The sequence below is a fragment of the Arachis hypogaea genome, chromosome 17, assembly GCF_003086295.3.
Source record: "Arachis hypogaea cultivar Tifrunner chromosome 17, arahy.Tifrunner.gnm2.J5K5, whole genome shotgun sequence".
Taxonomy (NCBI): Eukaryota; Viridiplantae; Streptophyta; class Magnoliopsida; order Fabales; family Fabaceae; genus Arachis; species Arachis hypogaea.
The window spans coordinates 119381907-119391754 of NC_092052.1; positions in this window are offsets into that span (position 1 = coordinate 119381907).

Here is a 9848-nt window from a genome sequence, read left to right on the forward strand (position 1 = left end):
CTCTATAGAGCTACCCTTTTGAGTTTTCAACTTTTTTTTTTTATCGTATCTTTTAATTAGCCACCACAATGATTAAATTATTGTAAATTTAAATTTTATTTAAAAAAAATTATTAATCAATAAATTACTATATATATATATATAAAACGAAATTCAAATACCTAATACTTTTTTAAAAAGACAAACCATTCAACTAATTTAAATTGATCACGCTTATTTTTTAACGGTGGAGCTGATTGAATTATTGACCCAAAAGGCCATGAATGAATAACACAATGGCAATCTTTTGCACACCTTTCTCACCACCCATTAATTTGTATAATGCAAAGTAGTATTGTGTAACATCTCTTTATTCTACTCATCATTTTAAATTATAATGTGATTCTACTTTAAATGAGATTTAACTTAAATTCTATTTATACGATGATAAAGAGAATAATGAATGAAAAGAATATCCTTCCATCACTACTATTAAAGTGCTAATTAACATAATTAATACCGCGTTTTACCATATTATACAGTCTTATCATGACGATTTCGCATGAACAATAACACACATTTTGCTTTCATTGGTGGGTGGGATGGTGTTTGCATACTAAGCTACAGGCCAGGTTTCATAATTTGAAAGAAAAGAGGAGGTAAAAGACTGAAGAAAGTTGCTTGAAAACCATAGAGTGCAATAAGTAGTGGAGAGTGAGAGGATCCAAATAATTAAAAGAAGAAGCGCATTGGTTTTGTGATAATAAGTGAAAGTAAAAGAGTATGTAGTAGGGACGCAGAAGCAGATAGAGAGGGCCAAAGCAAAACATAAATGGCAAAATGATGACTAATTATTTCGGATAGATACCAAAACTGATTATTTTGATAGTGTTCATGATTCTCATTATTGGAAAAACAAAGCTAATCTGTCCCGGTTCCCCACCCAGCTAGTAATTATTTCTCACTTTACAATTTTCTTTGCTTTTCTCATATTCAATGTGAATATTTTTACATAACAATATCTAGAAAAGGTTCTACTCAACACTCAAATGTAGCTTACTAAAGAAGCTGCATCAATTAACTATAAAGTATAAGCAGTTGTAAGATAACAAAGATATACTGCTATATGCTATATATTATATGTACCAGTAATAATGGGAATTAAATTAGGGTATTAGGATCCAGGGTGGGGTCATAGTTTTGCATCAATATGGAAAAAGTAACACTACTGAATCAACCAGCCACCAATAACACACTTATTATTTGTTACGGTTAAGAATATAAAACTGGACTCCACATGAACTTGTAACAAAAATACTACTTTCCGGGTCTAGCTAAACATACAAGTCATAATTAATTTTGAGTTAAGTAAGAGGTGAAAATTAAATAAGCTAAGGTAGGATATATGGGAGCAGAAAAAGAGGAGGGAAGTAGCAATTAAGTTAACGCGAGCATCATCAGTTTCAAGTCCCGATAATGAAATGAGAAATAGAGAGAGGGATTCTAGTTTGTTTTGCATTGCATTGCACCCTAGAAAAGAAGCTATGTTATGTGATCTAGTTCAGTAGTCTAGTCTTGTACTATTATTATAGTGTGACAATTGATGAAGCAAGAAAGGGACGAAACTCATAACTATGGATAGATAGATAGATGGATGGTATCTGTCTAGCTAGCCAGTAAGTTCTAACAATCATGCTGCTCTATCTTGCATTATCTTTTTTCTTTTTTTCTTTTTGCTTCCTCTTCTTCTTCTTCTTCTTCTTCTTCTATCTTGTTCTGCCTCTGCTGCCGAATATGTGCTTCACAACCTTTTCTCTTATTCGCAGTTACCTTGAATATAATACTAATACGCACCCCTCTCTGACCCGCTTTCGCTGTACTCTTCTACCACTGCACCCATTGCAGCAACAGCAGCGCCTGACATGGAGACAGTACTAATAGTCCTTTTTTTATTTTATTTTTTAAATTTTCATGCATCATCCTTCTGTATCTGTATGCGAGTATTACTAGTCTCGTGATACTTGTTTTGTTTTTTTCTCCCTCAGTATTACATATCCCAACTTATTTATTACCACCACCTTATTCTCTTAGCTTCTTCATGTTACATGCATATTTATGGGAATTGAAATAATTAATAATGAAATTCACGGACATATATATAGAGTAATAGATAGCAGGTTTAATTTTCCTTTCGGGATCTTTCTTTGTTGTTATTAAGCGTAAACGGTCAATATGTTATGTGTCCCGTACTATTCGAACTTAATAAAGTATATATTTTTTTAAATTTATTAAAAATATTCTTACTTTTTATGTTATTTAAAAAAAATTAATTTCTATCAAATATATCTCTAATAATTAAATTTTTAAAAATTTTAGAATTAATTTAGCAATAATACATGTATCTAGTTTATTTATATTAAGTTATTCTTATAAAATTGATCTTAATTTTTTTTTAAAAAAAAAAATTAGTTGTCAAGAATATATTTGATACAAATAAAAAAATTAAGATAAAATTAAAATAAAATAAAATTTAAAAATATTTTCAAAATTTTTAATAAATTTTAAAAATAAAAGAGGTAATTTACGCATTTAAATTGTTTAAAGAAAAACATTACCAAATTATAACTTTTTATATATACAGATACAAATGCAACTTTCGCAATTATATATAAACTACGGTAGGATACCACAGTTTAGGGTATTACACGTAAATCGCTACAGAATCAGAGTGTAGCAGTTTACGTTAATTTGTGTGAATACAGAATCCGCTATACCCTATAGCGGTTTCTGAAGGAGTTCTGTGCATGAAGAAACCGCGATATCCTATAGCAGTTTCTTCACGACGTGGCTGATTGGAAAATGCCTATAGCAAGAGAGAATGATGTGTAGAATATCATTTTCATTCAAAACTTTTAGAATGGAGAGTGAGAAGAGCTTTTTAGTTCTAGTGCATTGCTATAAAAAAATTAAAAAAAAAAAAGCACGGTGTAAAGTTTACCGATAGTGCCGATAGAGAATCACCGAGTGTTTTTATCCAATCGTCGAATACGCTATTAGATCTGAAAACCAGTATATTGCAAAAATTCTGTTAATATAGTTTTCTTATATTCACTATTAATATAAATTTTATTCAAAAAGAGAAACAAGTATGATCATTTATATGAAACTATACAACGAATGATGAACATTACAACAACTAACGAATGTCCAACTAAAATTTAAAGTTTAAGATCTAAATCTTAAATTTCAAATATTAAATCTTCAACCTTTAAAATTTTAAATTTTAAATTTTAAATTTTAAATTTTAAATATTAATTTTTAAATACTAACAACAAGCCATAAATTCTATATTTCAAATTCTAATCTTAATTTTTAAATATCTAACTTCAAATTCTCTACATTTATTTTTAAATTTTAAATTTTAATTTTTAAATTCTAAACTACACACCTTAGGTTCTGTTTTCTAATTAATATACATTGAATACTACATAAACATACGTAAACTCTGATTGTGCTTATTCCTAAAATTGATAACCCTACCTTTATGAAGAATTTCAGGCCTATTAGCTTGTGTAATGTTGTTTATAAAATTATCACCAAAGTATTGACTAACCGACTTCGGCCTTTTCTTCCAGATATTGTTAGTCCTTTACAAGGAGGTTTTATTCCGGGTCGTGGTGCTCCTGATAATATTATTGTGGCCCAAGAAATTCTGAATTTCATGAAGCACACAAAATCCAAGAAAGGTACTCTTGCTTTTAAAATTGATCTTGAAAAAGCTTATGATAGGGTGGATTGGAGGTTTTTGGAGAGTACTCTCATTGCTTTTGATTTTCCTATCATCATTGTTAATTTGATTATGACTTGTATCCGTACATCATCTCTTTCTATTATGTGGAATGGGAATAGATTGGATAGTTTTGCTCCTAGAAGGGGGCTTAGACAGGGCGATCCAATGTCTCCTTACTTATTTGTGCTTTGTATGGAAAGACTTGCTTGCTATATATCTCATAAGGTGGTCGAGAGTGTGTGGAAACCAGTTTCTGTCACTAGGGGTGGCTCAAAATTTTCTCATTTGATGTTTGCAGATGATCTCTTACTCTTCTGTCAGGCTACAAAAAGTCAGGTCCAAATGGTCATGCATTCTCTTAACATTTTTTGCAAGGCATCTGGCATGAAAGTGAATATTGAAAAGTCTAAAGCTTTTTGTTCTAAAAATGTGACTGCTCGTAGAAGAGATATTTTTACTAGTATTTTTTCAATACGTTTTGCTTTGGACTTAGGAAGATATCTTGGAGTTAACCTTAATCATTCCCGTACCAGTAGGGCTTCTTTTCATTCGGTGATTGAAAAGGTGAGGGGAAGATTAGCTAATTGGAAAGGAAGGCTTCTAAATAAAGTAGGGAGACTTTGCCTGATCAATTCTGTTGCAGCATCCATTCCTGTCTATCATATGCAGGTATCTTTTTTTCCAAATTGGGTTTGCGATAAATTATCTTCTATGATGAGACAGTTCCTTTGGAAGGGTCAAGTTGATGGTAGAGGTCTTTCTCTTGTTAATTGGAGGACCGTGATCACTCCAAAAAATTTGGTGGCCTGGGTGTTAAAGATCCTGCGTGTGTTAATATATCTTTACTTGGTAAATTGGTGTGGCAACTTTTTTATTGTCAGGACAAGCCTTGAATTGCTCTATTGAGGGCGAAGTATCTGAGGAATGAGGGAGTGTTAGATGGCCCTGTCCCTTGCAATGCTTCTCATGTTTGGAAGAGTATCTCAAAGGCTTTTGGTGCCCTTAAGGATGCCTTCTCTTGGTGCGTTAGGTCGCTTGAATCTTTTTGGTTTGACAATTGGAGTATTGAGGGTCCAATTGCTCAAGATGTCCCTTTTGTACATATATCTGACTCTAATTTAACTATTAGAGACGTTTGGAAAGATGATCAATGGAATCTCCATGATATTTTCTCTATCATTTCAGAAGATGTCAAACAGCGTTTGAATACTTATAATCCGGATTTGAATGCTGGAGAGAGTTCGGGTTGGCCGTGGGGTGTGGCATCTTCTAGACTCTACTCAGCTAGAAGTGGGTACAGTTGGCTAGCCAAAAGAAAGTTTGACTGGAATGAGCATGATAATTAGTTGTGGGTATGGCGACTGCATATTCCTGAGAAGTACAAGTTCTTGATTTGGCTCAGTCTTCATAATGCTATTCCTACGGCAGAGTTTCGTTTGGGTCGTGGTTTAGCTTTATCTAGCACCTGTCATCGGTGTCAGAATGGTTCTGAATCCATTCTTCATTGTCTTCGGGAGTGCCCTAGTGCTAAGGAGGTCTAGAACCTTTTAGGCCTGTACTCAGATAACTCAAATTTACATGATTGGCTCTACAGAGGTGCAAGGAGTGGAGATGTTTTTCTTTTTTTTTTTCGACCATCTGGTGGATTTGGAGAAGCATGAATCATGACTTATTTAATATAGATGATTCATGGAGTGCTAGTAAAGTGGTGAGTTTGATTCATAGTTCAGTAAGGGAGCTTCGCACTATTTTTGCTATGCATCAATCTCTGTCTCCTCCTTCACTTTGTTTGCATTGGGTTCCACCTCCAGTTTATTCTGTTAAATTGAATTGTGATGCTAGTTGGTTTGCTCCTTCTGGCTATGCTGGTTTTGGTTGTATCATTCGCAATCCTGATGGATGTTGGTTGAAAGGTTGCACTGGGAAAGTCGAAGTGCGCAGTGTTCTTTTTGCTGAATTGTATGCAATTTGGAGAGGTTTACTTCTTGCTTGGGAGAGTGGATTTCGTGAGGTTATTTGTGAAACAGACTGTTTAGAAGCTCTTTTCTTGGTAAACCAAAGAATGCTTGGTAAGGATATTCCGGAATAGGATTTGGCAAAGCATATACAGGAGGTTATGAATTGGAATTGGAGAGTCTCTATTCTTTTAATTCAGAGGATTGCAAATAGTGTTGCAGATTGTATGGCTAAAGCAGCTGCTTCTGTCGTGGACATTCACTCGAATTGGAGCCAACCATGGAGTGAGCTTCAACATCTAATAGATTTAGACATGACCCTAGCCAATTAATTTGGTTTTGTCTCTTTTCTTTCTTTCTTTTCTATTTAGTCACAAAAAAAAAATATACAAACGAAAGAAAACAAACTTACCTCTTCATTGATGCCGCCGGCAACGTGAGCAATGCGGTTGAGACGATACAAGAGTCCTTCATCTGCCATGATCCCACTTGAAGAGATTGCTCCAAGAAACTCAAACTATCTCCAACTGCTCTCTACCTTCTCACTACTTTCTCTCCCTACCAGACTTTGAAAATTCTCCAAATGAATAATCCGCTACTACTTCAAGCGAATTTTATACGCATGCCATTTTCAAATAAACCGCTAGAGGATGTCGCAGTTTTGTCACGCACTAATCTCTTTATAAACCGCTACTGGGTGTAGCAATTTTTACATTCACACTATTCAACGTAAACCGCAACAGGGTGTAGCGGTTTACGTGCAACCTAATTCGTAGGAGGGTGTCGCGATTTATATATAATTGTGAAAGTTGTAATTGCGTCTGCATATGCCAAAAGTTGTAATCTGGTAATGTATTTTTCTTAACAATTTAAATGCGTAAATTGCCCAATAAAAAATATAATTTATCCTTATACGAGCTTGTTTAAGAATTATCAGATATACTACATATGTAAGCTTTATTGCCATCTAGGTCCAATCAAGCAGGCCTAACACCAACAAAAACTACTCTCATTAAAAGAGCGTGTACATACACTTGAAATCCCCCAAACAAATGTTATTCTTCGCGCTCTAATATGAACAACCGTTCTTCTCTGATACTGCATCTTCTTCTTCTTTTTCTTGTTCGTTATCTTTCTCTTTCGTTATCATCATCACAAACAACACCAACATTTTGCTAACAATTTCGGTTCATTTGTGTGTTAATTGGGGTTCACTTGATGCTGTTGATAAGTATTGACTAAATTTTTTTATTTCTTAAGTAATTTCGGTTCATTTCTTAGTTTAATTGATGTTTATTTGGATCTAGAAATGAATTCGATGTTTTTTTGTTGATGATTTAGTCTTTTTGACTGCTTGTTCAAATCTGAACTAATTTCGATTCATCTGTGTATTAAATGAGGTTCATTTAATGCTGCTGATAAGTATTCATCAAATTTTTTATCCGTTAAGTAATTTCGGTTTATTTCTTAGTTTAATTGAGGTCATTTGGGTCCAAAAATAAATTCAATTTACTTTTGTTGATGGTTGAGTCCAAAGAAGAATAAAAATTATTCATTATCACTTTATTCAATTGCATTTCCATTCCATTCAATTCAAAATTGTTGAAGATGATGATAACAAAAAAGAAAGATAACGAAAAAAAAAGATGCGGCATTAGGGGAGGAGGAGGAGAAGAAGAAGAAGAAGAACCTCATTCTGTAAATTCAGAAACTCCAGCATTCTATCCAAATTCTATTCATTATCACTTTATTCAATTGCATTCCATTGCATTCAAAATCATTGAAGAATGAATCAAAAATATTATCAAAATGAAACTATTATATCATACCAAGTGAACCAAAAATTTGTCCATTATATAAATTCAAATTTAGAAATACTTACGTCTCAAATGAACCAAAAATACTATCAAAACGAAACCATTATATAATACAAAATGAACCGAAAATGGTGTTTCATAAACAACTGGATTTAGCGATTGTATTCCATTCCATTGAATTCAAAATTGAATAGTCTAAATCCCGTTCACTTGATTCAGTTCAGAAGAATAATTCAAATAGCTCTCATTCAACTAATTTGAACTTGAATCATTTATTGTTTTGATACGCTATTGAAATCTGAAAACGAAAAAGAAATCTAAAATCTGAAATTTGAAAACGAAGAAGAAAATGAAGAATATAAATGCAATGCAGATCAAAATCTGAAAATGAGAAAGAAAATAAAGTTTAATGTTAAAAAAAAACGAAAAATAAATCAAAAAATCAGAACAGAAAAGAACGATAAAAAATTCTACGTTAAAGAAGAAGAACAAAGAGAAGTTTTATATTAAAAAAGAGAAGCTCTATATTAAAAAAGAAAGTTTTATATTAAAAAGTGGTAGATACTTGAATTAAAAATAATTTAGTTGATTTAGTTAAAAAAATTACATAAATGCAGAATATTAAAGAATTATATATGTTCAGTTGATTAAGGGCCTTGTCTTACTCTTGACCATAACAGAATTTAGACCCAATAATGTAATGTAATGTGATTATAACAAGTATATGATAAACCATGAAAGCCAAGTTAGATAATGGACCAATCTAATTAAGGGGATGGGTATAGCTATAGTGTGGGACCCTTCCATTGTTTCTTTTTACGGTAGCATATAGTATGAGAAACACGAAATCAATTTGCTGAATAATCCAACATTAACAATTCTTGAGAAGATGATTATAATTAATAAGAATTATGTATGGATAAAAAAAATGATGAAACAGAGAGGGGACCCCTGAGAGTAAGGGAGGAAATCTAGAAAGGAGAGGGTGATTTTGCCATTACAAGTTGTCAGCAACTGAGACAGATCCTAGCGAGCCCACCACAAAACCCATCAATACCCAAATTCACCCAACAAAAAAATTAAATGAAACTCAAATCCTCAATAATATATAGATATCTCTACTCTCATACATACACGTTGAAGTAGAGGCAAGAAGATTCTATTCTAATTTCTAAAACAAACGCAGTGAAAGTGAAACCCAACCCCACCTCTCCTATCACATGACCACCGCCGCTACCTTTCAAATAAAAATCATATCATATTTCTTATTATTGGACACCACGCCCATGGGAATTTCAAGGAGAGACAACTTAAAAACACCCAATACGGATAAAACCATTCAATAAATAATTATTACACACTAACGTTACGTTGATAATAATAACCATTATATGTAGGGTCTTAATTAAGATAACCTAATGACGTTTGTGGAAAATTTCAGTATGATTATATTATAATATGATTATATTATAATAATTTTAATAATTATATAAATATTATTAAAATTAAAATGATATTTTTTATGTTTTAGTAATATTCTTTTAAGTAATACTTTTAAAAAAATATTATTTAATAATAAAAAAATATTTTAATTTTAATAATATTTTTTAAAATATTATAATTATTGTAATTACTCTAACAATCATATTAGAATGATATTTTATAATATATATTACTGACTTGTTACTTATTTCGCTTGTGACAGCTTACACAATATTTTTTTTTCTTAATTTTGTAGTTTGTATCTGTAAAACAAGTCTGTACTAGTATAGTAATATATACAAAGACATACATAAATATAATTTGTTTACGCAATTCAAAATTAATGATTTTTTATTTAAATAATTAAAAAAACCGTTTCTTCTTCTGTCTCTTTTTGAACTCTCTTGTCTGTTACACTGAACCCGTCTTGGGTTTCCAGAAAAACGTAACACACCATTTATTTAATTTAAAAAAAATATATATATATACAGATAACAGGTAGGTAGGTATACACAGATGGAGCTGCTAGTACATACACTATATATACTATAGGGCCAAACAATCTCAATTCAAATTAAAAGGATCCTATTTGTATTCAGCGTTACTATATACATTGCTTATTAAATTGGAGGGTCACGAGGGACCATGAAATAGAAATATGAGTCCCACGAGGAATTTACATTCAGATAATAATGTACGAGACAAGATGCCCGTTTGTCATTTTTCATATATATATATATATATATATATATATATATATATATAGAGAGAGAGAGAGAGAGAGAGAGAGAGAGAGAGAGAGAGAGAGGCACATGAATTGAATTG